This window comes from Malaclemys terrapin, chromosome 23 (genome assembly GCF_027887155.1).
Source record: "Malaclemys terrapin pileata isolate rMalTer1 chromosome 23, rMalTer1.hap1, whole genome shotgun sequence".
In the NCBI taxonomy this organism is placed as follows: domain Eukaryota; kingdom Metazoa; phylum Chordata; order Testudines; family Emydidae; genus Malaclemys; species Malaclemys terrapin.
In genome coordinates, this window is record NC_071527.1 from 17,700,264 (window position 1) to 17,718,771 (window position 18,508).

The window sequence follows — 18,508 nt, forward strand, 5'->3', positions numbered from 1 at the left end:
CAGCGCTCCGGGTCTTCGGCGGCACTTCAGCGGCGGGTCCTTCACTCGCTCTGGGTCTTTGGCAGCACTTTGGCAGCAGGTCCTTCAGTGCCACCAAAGACCCGGAGCGAGTGAAGGACAAACCGCAGAAGACTACAAGTGCCGCCCGGTGAGAACAAGCCCCACATGTTTTTTTACGTGTTTTTTTTTTTTTTTTTTTTTTTCAGTCATCCCTGCCGGGGCCCCGTCAAAACTGTTCGAATCGGGTCCCGCACTTCCTAAAGCCAGCTCTGTCTGCGGGAAGGGCTCTCTCTCCAGAAGGGTTAATAATCCCCAAGGTAATACGTTAGCATTCATGAAGAAGATTCAAAGCTGCATCTAGGGGAGCGATGGGCGCAGCCCGGGCATGTCTGATGCACTCAGCCCGTGCGGCTGATAGATTCACAGGAGTGTGTACACAGCCAGAGAAAGCTTCCAGAACAAAGATATGAGACAGTAATGGCTCTGACAGCCCCCATTGCAAGCAGGAGCTGCCGAGGCCAAGCTCAGGAAAAAACATTGTCGTTCCAATAATCTCTGTTCTTTCCTTCCCCTTGTTTCACCCATTCCTCATTTCCCCACGGTGCATTTGGTGCCCATCCCCCAGACTCCCAGAGGGCAAATCAGCTGATGCTTTTAATTCTTAAGCTAGACAGCTCTTGACTTCCTGCTTGCAACTGTGAGAACTATAATTTCTCTTGAGTCACAGAAGTTTCCAAAAAGCAGATGGAAAGAAGATTGAGGATAGAGAAATGAAGTGTGGAAATCAGATGATGAATGGGAAACAGAAGCTATTTGTTCAGAATGCAGACACAAATCACACACAGTATCATGGACCTATGCCCAAACACAAGCACACAGACATACAGTAACACAATCACTGAGACACTCACAAACACAACACAGCATAGATACAAAACACACAAACACAAAGACACAACAATGTAGATGCACACACCAAGGTCTGCACATAGATATTACTACAGATATGTACACTGAGATGCTCCAACAAAATAACAGTGATGTACAAATGAAGACACAACCACACCATAACAGCAACACACAAACTGACACACACACAATAATACAGAGGCATAAACTGAGATAAACTCACATGCTTATAATCAGGGTAATACATCCAGTAACAGGGACATGAAAGTTGAGAGCATCTCACAACACACACACCTGCATGCACACAATATCAGGGATACACAAACTCTCACAATAACAGACACATAAACTGAGACAAACAACCCACAGTAACAAAGATAAGTAACTTGAGATGTTCTCACCATAGCACACACACGCACATCTAGATAGCTTGACACATATAATAACAAAACTCACACAATAACAAAGACACATGCTGAGTCACATACACACAAACAGACTAGTGCTGGTTTTCCTAGCGGGGTCCATAAATCCAAGGAACCTGGCTGTGGTCTGTTTGTTTTTTGGCTAAGCAGTTTGGATCCAGTCCCTCACTAGACTCCCCAGGGACCAGTGCAGTGGCTACAGGGGGAATCTCAGATATCCTAGTCCTCCAAACTCGAAGGAACTGTACTCTCTATTCATCAATTCTTCCCTCCCCACGGAGTCCACCAGACACACAAAAGGCTCGGTCTCTTCTGCATTAGGCCATTAAAAGCAATCTTTATGTGCTTAATTGGAGGATATAAACCTTATTTGACCTTTGGAAGTCAAATCCTACTGAGGAAAATAGAAAGGAGCATAAACACCGGCAAGTCAAGTGTAAAAGTATAATTAGGCAGGCCAAAAAAGAATTTGAAGAGTAACTAGCAAAAGACTCGAAAACTAACAGCAAAAAATGTTGTAAGTACATCAGAAGCAGGAAGCCTGCCAAACAATCAGGGGGCCACTGGATGATCAAGGTGCTAAAGGAGCACTCAGGGAAGACAAGACTGTTGCAGAGAAGCTAAATGAATTCTCTGCATTGGTCTTCACTGCAGAGGATGTGAGGGAGATTCCCACACCTCAACTATTCTTTTTAGGTGACAGATATGAGGAACTGCCCCTGATTGAGGTGTCAGTAGAGGAGGTTTTGGAATAAATCGATAAATTAAATGGTAATAAGTCGCCTGGACCAGGTGTACTCACTCAACAGTTCTGAAGGAACTCAAATATGAAATTGCAGAACTACTAACTGTGGTATGTAATCTATCACTTCCTTGCTGATGACTGGAGGATAGCTAATATGATGCCAATTTTTAAAAAAGGCTCCAGAGGTGATCCTGGCAATTACAGGCTGGTGAGCCTAACTTCAGTACCAGACAATTGGTTGAAACTATTGTAAAGAACAGAATTGTCAGACACATAGATTAACATGATATATGGGGAAGAGTCAACACAGCTTTTGTAAAGAAAAATCATGTCTCATCGCTCTATTAGAATTCTTTGAGGGGGTCAACAAACATGGACTAAGGTGATCCATTGGGTATAATTTACTTGGACTTTCAGGGGTCACCTAAAGAAATTAACAGGCAGCAGGTTTAAAACAAACAAAAGGAAGTATTTCTTCACACAACACAGTCAACCTGTGGAACTCATTGCCAGGGGATGTTGTGAAGACCAAAACTTAACTGGATCATTCATGGAGGATAGGTTCATCCATGGCTATTGGCCAAGATGGTTGGGGATGCAGCCCCATCCTCTGGGTGTCCCTGAGCCTCTGAATGCCAGATGCTGGGACTGGACAACAGAGGATTGATCACTTGATGATTGCCTTGTTCTGTTCATTCCCTTGGAAGCATCTAGCACTGGCCACTGTTGGAAGAGAGGATACTGGGCTAGATGGACCATTTGTCTGACCCGGTATTATCATTCTTATGTTCTTACAACATGGGCCTGGCAGGGATTAAGGAAACAGAGAGTGAAACAAGGAACTAGAATTAATTGTCCTGTGGATGGAGCAACTAATTGCAGCATAGGTGCATTGTACCTTTAGCTCTGTTCAATAATAGCAAGAGCAGTTTGTACATTGAGGGCCAAATTCTGCTCTTTGTTACACCTGTGCGATGACACTGACTACCATGGTGGAACTGAAAGAAGAATCAAGCCCAATGGGTCCAATTGTCAAATCTGAGCACATCATTCAGAACACCCAGTTCTACTCATGATACTAGGCACCCAAGTACCCACATTACATGCCCAGTAATTAAAAACAGCCAATGCATTTGGCACTCCACAGAACACACAAGGAGACATAGGCACTGGCCCCTAGTAGCTTAGCACAGACACAGATAAGAAACATAATCCCCTGTATGACAGTTCAGACACAGAGTGGAGCAGATCAACATGGAAATGCTTCTGGGTGCCTTTCTTGATTGCCACTGACTCACTGTGTCTCTTTCTATGCTGCAGTTTTCCCACCTGTAAAACTAGAGTGGAGAAAATGGGAGATCTGAGATATCAGCAGGAACTGAGTTATAAAGGAAACTGTTGCAGTTGCGGATCAGAGCAGTGAGAGGGGAAACTGATTTTGCTGGGAGCGTTTTGGATGGGTTGAAGGGGGAAGTTTGCAGTAGATAACTATGACATGGCAGCAGTCCAGGGCAGCTTCCCGGGGTGATGCGGGAGGGTCTGATTTTAGAGTTACTGAAACAGGACAATAGGGCAGCGTTCTGGGATGTGAAGGGACAAGAAAAGCGCTGGGGGATGCAAGCCTACATGACGAGACAAATGTCAGCATTGTCTTTCTACATCCAGCTATACCCATTCCCTAACGTGGAACCAGACATGACTTCCTCCATCTCCATATCTTTTCTCACCATGTCAGTGCTGGCTGGAATAGGGACCTGTATGTAATTGGGGCACCGAGCCGGATGCCTTCCCTAAGCTCCTTACTTTCTTTCTAATTTGCTGTCAGAGCTGAATAAATTAATGGGGATGGCTATCAGCATGATAGGCAAATCCCAGCAGGGCCCCGGGCCTCCCTGCAGATTAATCTGCCTGTCTCGCAATAACCTGTCTCCCAAATCACCACCTCTTAATTCAGATGGTGCTCTGAAAAAACCTGCCATAATGCCGTGCCCTTGCCCCTCCCGTCACTGCCAGGGAGAAGATCACAGGGATGGGGGAGTAAATCATCATGGAGGTATTAAAAGGAAACAGACAGTACAGTGAGCTTCAAGGCTGTGGCTCAAAAAGTCAGTGGCTGGGGAATTGATTGCATCTTTGCATTATCAAAGCAGAGAAGGGGTGGGGGAGTCTGATTTTAAAATGGCGGCTTGCCCAACCAAAATGTAGTTTGTTGTTTAGGTTTTTGAAATCAATATCAAGTGGATTTTAGATTGTCTTTAATCCTAGTTTAAATTACTGCACAGGTGGTGTCGTTCCCAATCACCTTATACATTCAGGAGACACAATCAGGAGGGAGGGAGAGACTGGGCCCTGACAAGGAGGTTTCTTTTTGCCTCCAGCTTATTTGGAGGAGAGGGTGTGCAATGTATTGTCATTGCTGGAGAGAAGGCGTTACGTTGTTTCCTGCAATTAGTTCCCCCCAGTCTTCGATCCACTATCATGAGACCAAGATTCAGAGCCTGTGATAGCAGGGCTGGGGAGTAGGAATCATAGCGAGGGTAGCTTGCCTGTCCCTCTCATGCATGCATACATGTTTAGTATGTTTATGTGTAGTGTGGTAGTGCCCATTGTGCTAGGTGCCACACAAACATAAATAAAAGATGTCTCTGAGCTGAATATCTTACAATCTAAAGCCTTGTCTTCTCTAGGAAGAAAGATGTTTTCTAGGTTCCCATGGAGTCTTCACCTTGACCTCGTGTGAGAACTGCAAACTACTTTGTCTTCACTTGGATTTTACCTTGATAGTTACTGCGTGTTAGCTAACACGTGGTCAGAAAACAGCTTTTTTCCTAGTGAAAACATACGGGAGGACAGGAGACAACAGATGGAGACAACAAAAAGGCAGGGGGATCCCAACCTAACAATGAGACGCTGATAAGCTATGTAATAAGCGACAGTTATGCCTCCGCATGCATAGCCCCCATTCCCACATATTCACACACATGCAGACCCATCTGCAAAAATAACAAAGACCTAAGCCTAGGTTATCTGAATATGATGCTGGCTTTTCTTCCCTTGGTATTAATTTGCCAGTGCCAGGCCGAGGCAACGTCTTTGTATTTCAACAGCACCTTCTATCCAAAGATCTCACAGCACGTTATGAACATTCTTTAATTAAGTTTCCCTGTGAGGTCGGCAAGTAAAATATTAACATCCGCATTTTGAAGACACAGAAACAGAGGTTTGCCTCAAGATCACACAACAAGTCAGCAGCAGGGTCAGGAACAAAACTCAACAGTCCTGATTCCCTGTCCTCCCTTGCTGGAACCACTAGACCACATACCCTACCAGAGTATATAGAACAGTAGTGTTTAAGGCCAGAGGGGTCCATGAGCTCATCTAGTATAATGCAGGCCACAGAATTTCATCCAGTTACTTCTGTATTAAACCCGGTAACTTGTGTTTGGCTAAAACATATCTTCCAGGAAGGCATCGAGTCTTGATCTGAAGACTTCAAGACCTGAAGAATCTGCCACTATCCTGGTACTTTGTTTCAATGGTTAATCCCCTTCCTTGTTACAAATGTGCACCTTATTTCTAAGGCTATGTCTACACTAGCACTTTTGTCGGAAAAACTTTTGTCTCTGAGGGGTGTGAAAAAACGCTCTCTCGCTGACATAGCTACCGCCGCTATATCTGTAATGTGGACATAGCCTAATATGAATTTGACTGATTACAGTCCAGCTATAAAGTGTTCAAACTCCCAGCTCCCTGCCCTATCCACTTCCTCTCAAATCTGGGTTTATAATACAGGTCCCCAGTTGTCTATCTTGTCCCTTTTAACCACTGGACACCAATGCCTATGAAACTATAAAAGAAGGATTATTTTTGTAATGGGGGTGTACATTTTTGTTGTTGTTGTTGTTGGTTGCCGAGACAAATCCTTTTATCAGTTACACTTTGCACAACCCTACTGGCTTCCATGGAACTGCATGGGTCTGAAAGGAGAATCTGGCCCAAGGCCATATGAAACTTTTAGGACATTTAAAAAAAAATCATTGAAAACTGTTAGTATTATCAGTTTAAATTGTCCCCTGAATTGCTGAGATCCAAAACTCAGTGATATATTGATGTATAGTGTAGTAGGAGAAACAGAGTGAAACTGACAAGAAAGTGAAACCAACTAACCTATTAGCACCATCTCCAGCTGAGTGAAGTGCAAACAAGTAAACAAACAGCCAAAAGGAAGAAAAGTAAATTTAAATATTCTTTAAAATCCTTTGAGTAATTTCAGGTGTTAAAGAAACTGGGGCTCTCAGTTACACCAATGTAAATTCAGGGTAACGCTGCAGGATTTACATTGTTATCACCATGGGCAGAACTGAGCACATGAGTTTTATTTTGACATTGTTCCTTCTCTGCAGACCTCATCTGCCGGGGGCCAAATTATTTCTGGCCCCACAGGCTCAGGGAGTTCTTTTCTTTCTTTTGTCAGCTGAGGGACGGTGGATCAGAAAGGATGCACGCCCTTAATTCTCTAAGCCCCTCATGAATTTAATATGATGCTTGAATTAGCACCCCCATACCGTCTCACACAATGTATATGAAGAACCTACTGACAATATCTGCAATGGGGGAATAATGTGGGTCTCACTGTATAATCCCTCCTCTGCAAGAAAATCTCCCAAGGTTATTGGATTTATTCAGTCTGCACTCCCTTGGCTCAAGAAGAGAGCTGCTGAGGGGTGTGTGAGTGTGTGTGTGTGTGTGAAGGGTGCATGGTGGGGATCGGGAGGGGGAAGGAAATCCTATAGAAGAGCATTTAAAAACGAGCAACATGAAAAGGTTGCTGGATGTTTAAATGCAGTGACTCACTGCAGCAGGCAGGCTGTGTCTAGACAAACTCCTGCAAATCTCCCAGGCACTTATCCCTTCTCATTCATTTCTGATGGACTGTCTAGTGTGAAGTGAACACAGCTGTCTACTGAGGAATGGAGCCCTTGCATGAAAGGCCACGGGCATCCCTTTTATCTTCCTTTTGATTTTTCTTTGACATACCTTTGTTTCCCTTCTGGACCTCTCCTGCCTTCCATCTCCATAATCTCCTTTATAGAAAGACATATACAGGTACATAAGGAACTTTAACTGGAGCATTAGGACTTGAATACATACATAGAATGTGCTTAACTGAATAAATAGTTAAGCAACTCTTGTCCACAATACTCTCAAACAAAAGACATCTATCCCCCTTACAGCCTGGTGGGATATTCATTGCAGCGCACGGAACAGGGGTGCTGTCTCTGTGATCACAGCGACTTGAGACCCAGCCACTCCCAGCAGCAGGTAATAGTTGAATGATGGCTGTAAGGGGTGCTCCTGGCTACCGTAATCCCAGCCTCTCCCAACAGAGGCACTAAAGTGGACAGTGCAGCAGGGTGCTGGCTGTGGGGAGCTGGCACTTAGATGCTACCGTGATGAGCACAGCACAAACACCTAAATAAAACTCACATCTCCTCCATTCCCAGGAGGTGGTGCTGTAGAGAATAATGTCGGAGCGCCAGCTCTGAGGGGAGGTCCCTGCTACTCCACTTCCATCTTCTCCCAGCAGGAAGTACTGTAGGGAATGGTGCAGGAATGCTGGCCATGGGAGGAGCTCACAGCTAGTCCAGAGGCCATGGCCCTCAGCTAGAATCCCTCTGGCAATGATATGAAGCTGCTCCGTTGTCTCTGAGCGTATGTCTACACTGCAGTTCAAAACCCGCGGCCGGCCTGTGCCAGGTGACTCGGGCTCGGGCTGCGGGGCTCTTTAAATGCAGTGTAAACTTCCAGGTTCAGGCTGCAGCCCGGGCTCTAGACCCCTGCAAGGTAGGAGGATCCCAGAGCTCGGGCTGCGGCCCAGGCTGGGAAGTTCACATTGCAATTAAACAGTCCTGCAGCCGGAGTCAGCAAAAGCCAGCCGCGGGTGGCTAACTGCAGTGCAGACATGCCCTAAAGCCAGGTCTCTACCGCAAACTTACGGCACTCAGGGGTGTGAAAAATCCACGGAGTTATACCGACCTAACCCCCGCTGTGTCGATGGGAAGCTGCTCCTGTTGGCACAGCTCCTGCCTCTCACGGAGGTGGATTAACTACGCAGACAGGAGAAGCTCTCCCGTTGGCGTAGTACAGTCTTCACTAAAGCGCTGCAGCTTTTGAAGTGTCGACCTGCCCTAAGGGACCTCCCTGTTCCTCCAGAGCCCACATTTCTGAGATGGATGTACTGCGAATGACAAAAGAGCACTAACATTTCACACAATGGAATTAAAGGGCAGCAGGTATCAAACAAACACAAGGAAGTATTTCTTCACACAACGCACAGTCAACCAGTGGAACTCCTTGCCACAGGATGTTGTGAAGGCCAAGACTATAACAGGGTTCAAAAAAGAACTAGATAAATTCATGGAGGATAGGTACATCAATGGCTATCAGCCGGGATGGTGTCCCTAGCCTCCGTTAGTCAGAAGCTGGGAATGGGCGACAGGGGATGGATCACTTGATGATTCCCTGTTCTGTTCATTCCCTCTGGGGCACCTGGCATTGGCCACTGTCGGAAGACAGGATACTGGGCTAGATGGACCTTTGGTCTGACCCAGTCTGGCCATTCTTATGTAGCTACTCCTCCCCATGCCTGTCTGAGGACATTCTCTCAAACTGCACCTTGACAGATACTTTATCTACTTTGTGTGTCCATTGTTCCTTTCCTATGAGGATCTCAAAGCCTTTTACAAAAATGAATGAACACGCACTGACCCGCCTCCAGAGGTAGATCAGTCTTACCACCCCCATTTTATAGAGTGGGGGAACTGTGGCACAGAGAGGTGGAGGGACTTGTCCACAGGTTGGCAATGGTAGAGCCAGGTACAGAATCTACAAGAACTAACTCAGAGTTCCTTGCTCTAATCACTGGAGCAGGCTCCTCCCTAAGCCAACATTCCTGGAAAAATACGGGTACTTGATAGGATGCTGTGGAGGAAGAGAGAGGGGGAGAATGCCAGCAGTAACTGGAATGCTTATTACATAGATATTGTTGTTTCTTTATTGCAGTGATACTTTTTCTTTGCCTTCTAAAAGAGACATGACGCAAGTTCATTTGGACACGTAGAGGCTGTTGTTTCACTTTGGGCCTCTACCATCTCATCACTGCAGCCCCTCAGGAAGGTAAGAAGGTTACTTCCACTGCCCTACCCAAACTGGTTAGGAATCCAGGTAGCTCATACACTGGCTTGACAGGGGCTGGGATCACCGTGAGCTGACACAGTCTCTGCTGAGGTGAGGCCCTGCATTGTTCCCTGTCCTGCGTCCCTTAATCTCCAGCTGACTCAGAAGCAGCACTGAGCAGTTTCTGAGCCAGCTACATCTACCTGTCATGGAAGACAGGATGGATGTGACTCAGGCTTTTTAGTCTGATGATGGGACAGTAAATGGAGGAGAATCTGGAAAGACACTCATCCCTTTCCCCCCCAAATTAGCCACGGGAACATATATTTGCAGAGACTTGTTTCTCTTCAACCCCAAGCCCAGCCATCAGCACTTGGCATCAGTTGTGATTACTGGAAAGTTCAGAGCAGCAGCAGTGGGCGTGGATGAAGGATGGGCCAGGGAGCGACAGATCAATTGATCAGAGCTAAGTGCTACCCCTAAATCAATGGAGACAGCAATTTCTGGCCAACCCAGGATCCAATGAATCCCTGCCAGTGACACACCCCCTTAACCAGCGCCCTGCTTCCCCCACCCTCCACATACCCCCTTTCCCTGTATGACTGGGGCCTGGTATCTGCAGTCAGTCAAATCCATCATGAGCTTGCTGCTGGCCCCTAAATATTTCTAGACATGAGGGGAAAGGTTTGTCAGCACAAGGGAGTTGAAAGAGCAAGATAATTCCAGTGGGATTGAAAAGAGGTGATGCTGTGGAGGGAACAGCCATCTCTGGCTCCTCTCTTGTAAGCTACACTCCACCCTGAACCGTAAAGCTCCATATAGATGGAGGGTGGTGGGGAGAGTATCTATCTATCTATCATTTGTATATAAACCCTTTTATGGATTTATTATCTATCACTTTTATGTAAAGCCTATCAACGCAGGGTGAAATACTGACCCTACTGAAGTCAGTGGCAAAACTCCCATTGACTCTGATGGGGCCAGGCTTTCCTCAATGGCATTTTGAGAATGATGCTCCTACTCCCTTTCCTGTGGGATTCTGGAGGGGACATAGTGAGGCCTGAGTTTGCACTGGATCCAGGGGCCACAGCTCCCCATAATCCACCCCTGCATGAGGCAACAAAGTGGTCTGAAAAGAAACCCCTAAAACAGCCTGAAATGGAAGGGCTTAGCCCACACCATGCACGTACACACCACGTTTGACTCATGGAAGGGAAGCTGAAGGCTGTGTCAGTGTTGCTGGGTAATACTTGGAGGGTCTTATGTAAAGAGATTGCAAGAGGCAGGCAAGAGCTGCATTAAATATGCAACACACTGGGTCTGGTTGAAATTTATGGAACTGGTTGCACAGAACCTGTCACGTGGCTTGAAGGGGAGGGGGAAGAAGATGTCTGTGCCGGCAAAGAAAAGAGAAAGAGACTTTTTGAACATCTTTGCATACTGTTAATATAAAGCCATGGTTTTCTCGGACATACTGTACCCAAGACATCTCCACAGTAAGAGGGAATGGAAAGAGCAGAGCTAGAATTGTGAAAGAAATCAGAGTGTGCAACAAAATTCAAAAGAAAAAAAAGAGCTGCTGGATTTATTCGAAATGGTCAGAGTCCATTTCATCCCACTCACTCCAAGGAAGATACCCAAGTGGACGTGAGGGCAGAATGTGACCTGTTTCCACTTTACAAGGGTATTTGAAGGGCTAGATCCTCAGCATAGCTCCTCTGTTGACTTCAATGGAGTTTTACCAGAGCTGCGGATCAGGCCCAGGGTTTTAAGTTCTGTGTAAAGACACAGATTCAGACTCCCCGTCTACAAGCGGGATGCAGGGAGCACGGTTCCTACTGTGGCCATACTCCGGGGGCTTGCGCTCCATGAATGCAAGTGTCCATTGCATGGCGTCTGGCATCTGCTGCAATATGGTGCCCTTCTATACCATCCCACCCGTCAACTTGGCTACAGCTCCTAAAGAACGTGGTCCTAAAAGCATGCACAGGTATTCGGTGCAGCATTGTCTAGTTCTACCAGCAGCTGGAGCAACATTCACTCCTGGGCAGATTTCCCCTGGGAAATTTGCTATGCTCTGGGAGCATGCCATGTCAAGTAGCTGCTGCCCATCCCCCTCGTCACATACTCCCTCCTGACCCACAGTACCCCAACTCTGCAGTACGTCTGGGAAGGGGCTTCCGGAGGCTCAGAGAAGCATATTGCATAACTGCGGCTTCTAGCTAATGTAATCTATTCTATCTAACCTACGTTTTTATACCCTGCTCATCACAGTGGTATCTGAACTTATCCCTAGACAATTCCACTGGCTTTTTTGTTCCTGTGTAGGTCAGAACAGTATGGGGCCTTCAGTTTGTAAAGCATACTGGAATTTTTCAAGATGAAAGGGTCTCTCTCCATATATATTTAATATTAAATAAAAAGTTGTTTAAAACTCTCAACCCTGCACACCTACTGGCTGCACAGAGTAATTTCTAGTCCTTTTAAATTCTCTTAATCAGGGACATTTTTCTGAATGGATACAAAAATATGGCAAGAGACAGATTTCCCCTGATAGGTTCATCCTGATCTGCTGCTACTACCAATAAGAAGGGATGGCTGGGCTGCACTGCCACCTGCTGGTACTGATAAAGTAATGCACAAACAAATTCTTTTAGGGTCATACGTTGCCTGATTCAGAGTAACAGCCGTGTTAGTCTGTATCCGCAAAAAGAAGAACAGGAGTACTTGTGGCACCTTAGAGCTAAATGCAGTGCCTTGCATAATGACAAGTTGCCTGATGTTGTTGAGTGGCCCTCAGCTCTCAATGACTTCAGCAGGAGCTGAGCGACCTCAGGAGTGTGCAGGATTGGATCCTTAAACAGCATACGTTTCTACTCTGCAAATAAGTTGAGCAAGGAAAATAGGATAATACTCCCCTAGTCTGGCATCTTTCATCTGTGGATCTCAAAGAGCGTAACAGATGTCAGTTAAATTAATCTCATACTGTAAACCTTCTATGAGCTAGGTATGGATAATAACAGCTGTTTCACAGATGGCACAGATGTGTGGGTTAACAGATCAAGGTAAAGATTATGGGGATGCCTACGGTTTACTTTGACCTTGTGTTAAAACTACACATTGCCTGTCTTCACTAGGATTTTATCTCATGTTAGTTACCATGTGCTATTTTACACTGATTAAGAACACACTTTTTCCCTAGTGAAGAAGCACCCTATAGCTATGGGGAAGACTAGGTTTTTCCTTGACCAGATAGCACTTGTTCAAACTACAACTTGCCTTGTGTTCACTAGGATTTTAACATGTGTAAGGTGTCATGTTAAAGTATATCATTTCTTAGTGAAGCCAAGACCTTTAATGTGAGTCGTTACAGTCGTTTTATCTAGTTGTGTCTAATTTCCACTTTAAAAACTCTAATCTTGGCTTGACTAGTGTTTTGGGCCTTAGTTAGGGGTATGTCTACATGGGGAAATTGACTTGCATAGCTATAGTGGCATAATTATGCCACTATAAGTATGCCAGTATAACGCCACATAGCTATAGTCAGTGGTATAATTATTCTGCTATAGCTACACCGGTCAGTTTCCTCGTGCAGATCAATGATTCAGCCCTTAGACTAGGACAAAAGGTACTTTTTTCAACCGAGCTGGCTCAGCTGAGATTGAGAGTTTAGTTTAATTCAACTGAATACCCCACATAACACCAATGTACACAGTTTAACACATTTAACTTGATTGTAGCAGGTTGTCTACATGCTTGCCTGTGGCTATAGTATTTCTGCAAAATTGACCAGCAGTGAAATAATTAAATGACTTTAATGGCCTCTAAAATTGTTCTTTAAATCCTCAGCATTAAGCTTTGTCATCAACACCTCATTGAGATGAATGGGACATTTCAGACTTCCCTCAGCACGCTGTTACCTACTGTAGATTCAGACAAGTTGGCATGTGTTTGTGTTTGGAAGATTTTCTGCACAACCACAGTGCTGGAAATGTGATTTTTTTTTCCCTTATAGGAAATCATAAACTCTTCAGAAATAGATGTGAGCTTCCAGAGAAGGAAATTCATCAGAGTGATTAAGGCAGGAAGGCCTTTTCTCACTAGGGACATGTTGCTCTGTCTTGTATTAGCCTTTCTCATCAGACTTCTCTTGTGTGCAGGGAATGGAACAGCATGGAATGCCATCTGCTGAGGTGTTGATGTGAGGAGCTTGAAGCCTAGCATTGCTGGAATTCCCAAGAAGAAACCCAAGATCTACTGTACAGAGAGGGCCAGCCAGAGACAACGTGTGTGTGGGGGGAGTGTGATGCAGGGTCACATGCCCCCCCCTCTGATTTGCTGCTTCGCTTGTATTGAGCATGCTCAGTAACAGTGCTGAAGCCAGCTGCCCTCATTCTGCTCCCCCCCTTATCGGCAGGCACGGGCTGTCTGTGCCCAGCAGTCAGTTTCATATCTGCAAGCTCCTCAATCATCCTTCTCTTTGTAGAAGGGGAACACAAAGCCAGATGCAGTCAGTATGAATAAGGTGTTGAATTGGTGCTGAAACCTCTACCCACTATGGTATGCACTTCAGATCTGTCTCTCTCAAGTTGGCCCCTCACCACAGTATCTAAGGGGCAAATATGAGCATTATAAAATAATATCATTGCTGTCTGGTTACAGAGGGCTTGTCTACACAAGGGAGGGGGGTAGCTAGGGGCTGTGTGCTGGGAGGGCTGCCCCGCGGGTCCCTGTTCCCCAAGGGCTCTGCCAGCCACAGAGCTGGGTCCCCCGCCCAGGCGGCTCTTACCGGCTGTGTGAGCAAAGGGGCCTGGGAGCTAAGGAGCAGCTTCAACCCCCTGGAGCAGCAGGGGCCAAGGGAACAAGGCTGCCTGCACTGCCCGGCTCTTGCTTCCCGCCTCCGACTTGGCTAGAGGGTGGGGAGAGAAGGAGGTGGAGCTGCCCCAGGACTACCCTGCTCTTGCACTGTAGTTTCAGGGAGGGGGCAACATCCCCGTGTCCTCCCAGCTCTGCCCATGGGCTCAGGGTTTCTGCCCCGTGGGGAGTACCGGGGCTCTGGAATTCAGCCCTGATGCTCCTGGCTTCAGCCCTGCAGGGGGCACCAGAGATCGGGGCGTCAACCCCACGGCTCCTGGCTTCAGCCCCACGAAGGGAGGTGCTGAGACTAGGGCTCTGGGTCTTAGCCGCAGGGCCCTGTAGTCCCCCGAAAGGGTTTGCGGACCCCCAGGGGGCCATGGCCCCCCCTGTTGAGAACCGCTGCTCTAATGTAAGCAAGACACAAACTCCTCTCCACTAGGGAAGTCCACAGGCAAGAGTCCTCTCCTGAAAATTCCTGGCCCCGATCTCTTAAAAGCTTTGTGCTGGATCTGTCCGTTGTTCATATCAGATATCAAGGCAGAGGGTTCCAGGAGGGCTACTAACATTAATTGTTGCAGTCATGCCACCTCAACTCGAGATCTTGTCACATCTGCCAAGCTAAGAATGACTGGGCAGGCAGGGTCATTGGGGGGCGGGGGGAGATCTCTAGGGCTGCAAAGTGATGACAACTTGCTGATGTGTTTTCATGCAGTGTTGTAATACAAGTGTGGCCTACTGGACATGCTCACAAAGGTGGCAAACCTGGGGAGTTCCCTTCTGTAAGTACACCTTCCACTGTCTGGGGTGACTTCTGCGCTGTTTTGTTCGGACTAGTTCTATAGAAGAATTGATATCAGTTTCCACCGGCCTATCCTAAATGACTAGCCTAGAAGAGCTTTCAGGCAAATAAATAGGGGCTTGCAATATTATGCCACATCAGGCCCCATGCACATCATCATGTGGTGGCAAATCTGTGCAATAGATTAGTATTGCAATCTAGTCTGTTAATCTAATCTCTATTTCTCTTTCTATTCTAATCTAGTTGATCTCTTTCTCTATGCTTTTCTAGTGCATCCATCAGCATTGACTCACACAAGAAAGAACCCCCTAATCGAGAGAGGATGGGGAACTTGGGATGAATGAGCTAAATGGAACTATTATTATTAACCATGTATGTAGTGTTGTAAACGCTTATGGCTCTATAGAGTCAAGTCAGGGGATAATAAATAATAAATCCATGCTCCAAAAGGACTTGTCCCTCCCTACAAATAATTACTACTGTGGGTAGCCTTGACTTCAATGGGGCTGCTCACGGTGGTAAGTTCTATGTGCAATAAGTGTTTATGAGAGCAGGCCCCAAAATCAAACTGAGCAACACAAGACAGAACATAAGTGGACATACTTGGCTACTATGTTTCATAAACTCAGTGGGGCTTAACGGAGAGCTTGGTGTATATTAGTGGGAAGGCTACTCTAGGTATATGGGTGGAATAGAGGAAGTTGTCAAAGGAGACAAGGTCCAAGGGTATATTTAAACAGCAAAAAAAACCTCACAGCTGGCCTGTGCTGACTCAGGTTCACGGGGATCAGACTGTGGGGCTGTTTCATTACCATGTAGACTTCTGGGCTTGGGCTGGAGCCTGGGCTCTGACACCTTCAGGGCTGAGCCTAGAAGTCTACACAGCAATGAAACAGGCCCACAGCCTGAGCCCTGCGAACCCAAGTCAGTTGGCACGGGCAAGCCGTGGATTTTTCTTTGCTCTGTGGACATACCAAAAAGGAGCAGTGAGAAGGGTACCTTGAATGGAATGTAAGGAGTGGGGAGGAATATAGGATGAGACGAGGGCAGAAATATACATGGAATAGAGCAGTCCTGCAGGTGAGGAGAGGCAAATGAGAGATATGGAAGCTAGATGTATATTTAAGGAGTCAGGAGACATGGTTGGAGCAGAATGAACAAAGAATGACGATGGCAGCTGTATTTGGGATTGGATCAGGCATAGGAAGTGGGGGGAAATAACAGAAGGAGGGCAAAGCTGTCTGTTGTATGCCAAGACTCAAAATGTCCAGCAATGCATGTGGCCTAAACTACAAAGATGCAAAGGTTTCAGTGAACATTCAACGCTGTCGGTGAGTTTTCTCAATAAGGTTAAACCATCGACCGTTGAGTGTACCCTGCGGCCGGATTAGCAGCAGCTGAATTGAAGGATTTGGGTTTAAAACCAGGTCTCTCCCAAGGTCTTCACTCAAACAGTTTAGCACATTCTAAAATACAATTCCTTTGTCTTGGTTAGAAGGTGTTAATTACATTGAGTTAGCTATCTTAATCTAATATCAGACTTTTAACTCCTAGGGCTTGTCTATAAGGGAAAATGAGTAGACTAGCTATTGCGGAATAGCTCAGGACTCCTTATTCAAAATCCCCTTCCCCAATCATAAATCCAGAATGCCTTTCCCAAAGGGTACTTTAGTACAGGGGGGGGCCAACCTGAGCCCGAGAAGGAGCCAGAATTTACCAATGTACATTGCCAAAAAGCCACAGTAATACGTTCCCCCAGCAGTCCTCCATCAGCTCCCCCCCGCCCCACTCCCAGCACCTCCCGCCCACCGGCAGCCCCGCTCCCCCCTCCCCTCCCCGCACCTCCTGTCATGATGTGGAGGAGGCTGGGAGGGGGAGGAGCGAGGGCACTGCAGGGTCAGGGGAGGGGGTGGGAAGGGGTGGAGTGGGGGCAGGGCCTGTGGTAGAGTCAGGGGTTGAGCAGTGAGCACCCCCTGGCCCATTGGAAAGTTGGCGCCTGTACCGCCAGCCCCGGAGTCGGTGCCTAGACAAGGAGCTGCATATTAACTTCTGAAGAGCTGCAAGTGGCTCCGGAGCCACCGGTTGGCCACCCCGGTAAAGTATCTGCCCCTGAAGACAGTTCCTGTTCTAAACTGCACAGTTGCTACAACTTGTGTGGATATCACAGCTCAGCTAATGTGAGGCATTTCAGAACACACATTCTTGGGTAAAGTCAAACAGAGTTGACTAATCCTCTTGCTCATATGTCTGCCAGGAAGGCCTTGTCTAGACAAGGGGCTTGTCTACACAGGGAAATTGACCAGAATAGCTATTGTGAAATAAGATATTCTGCAATGATTATTGCAGAGTAGCTCCCTGTATGGACACTCTGTTCCAGAATAAAAGTAATTTTATGCTAGAATATTTAGTGTACTTCTAAAGCAGAATAAATTATTCTGGGATAAAATCAGTGAGTAGTGTCTCAGTTTCCCTAGCTTTAAAATAGGAATAATACTGCCTTTCCTGTACAGGAGGTTGTGAGGTTTAATTAATTAATTAATGTTTTTAAAGTTCTTTGAGAACTTCCTGCTACATAAGCATGAAGATGTTATATATGCTTAATCTCAGTGCCCCAACTCCGTTCCTGTGGTGCTTGCGGACAGATTCTTACAAGCCCGAAAAGTCACAATCAACATTCATTGCTGTCGGTGGGTTGTGTTGTTGAAGGAAAAACTCACTGATCAATGAATGCAACTGTGATTGGAATGGACACATCACATGGGAATGACCTTGTCTTCTGACCTTTTGCTGACAAAGGGATGGGACATCACTTCATTGGGAATGCTAAGGACCTTTCAGGAAATGACCATCTAAATGCAATATAGGAATGCAAGACAAAGGCTGGAGAATTTCAAAGTCCTTGTGAAGTAAATAATACTTTTAAAAAACAAAGAATAGTGGACTGATTTTCATAGGTGCTTGCCTCTCCCATTAACTTCAATCATCATAGAATTTAAATATAAAAGACTATTAGGGCTTTATCCTCAGGTAGTCTATATCTCAATTAGTGTATGCCTGTTCTCTGCAGGCTATTGTCAAGTGCTTTGTGTAGTTTTAAAAGACTTGAGCAACAGGGCTTAGATAGGCACTCAGAAACTACAGTGATGAGCATGGTAAAACAGGATAGATAGATACTTCCTCTTTTCTCGGGGAGATTATTCCACTAATTTTACCATTAGGACTTGTATTTTCAGATATTCATCTTAAATTTCCTTTTATTATTTATGTCACAGCTCCTCGGGCTATCCGAAATAATCCTTTTCTCTCCTTGGTGTTTCAGATACTTGTAGACAGCATTGTATATCTTACAAAGATCTTCATTTACAAGAATGAACTGAAACACATTAAAACAGTGAGACTGGAGATGGCAGATGTTTTGTGAAGCATTGGCTGAAAAGTTAATATTATTCTTGAGATTTTGAATGACAATCCTAGCAGAATTGGCTGCAGTTTTGTCAATCCTGTCAGTCAGACCATAAATTTGAAACCAAAAATGGCAAATCACAGTTTAATGGCAGGGAGCATGTCTAGTGGTTAGAGCAGAAAACTGAGTTCAGT

General features: G+C 45.9%; 1 long non-coding RNA gene across 1 annotated transcript in view; it reads left to right on the plus strand.

Annotated features, from left to right (window-relative positions):
* LOC128827994 (uncharacterized) overlaps positions 1-13,815 on the plus strand; it is a 32,835-nt gene extending 19,020 nt beyond the window's left edge. Inside the window, exons 3-4 of the long non-coding RNA XR_008443149.1 lie at positions 9,142-9,255; positions 13,416-13,815. This is a non-coding gene — a long non-coding RNA (uncharacterized LOC128827994). The remainder of the gene's footprint in view (positions 1-9,141; positions 9,256-13,415) is intronic.
* Positions 13,816-18,508: the final 4,693 nt, after the last annotated feature.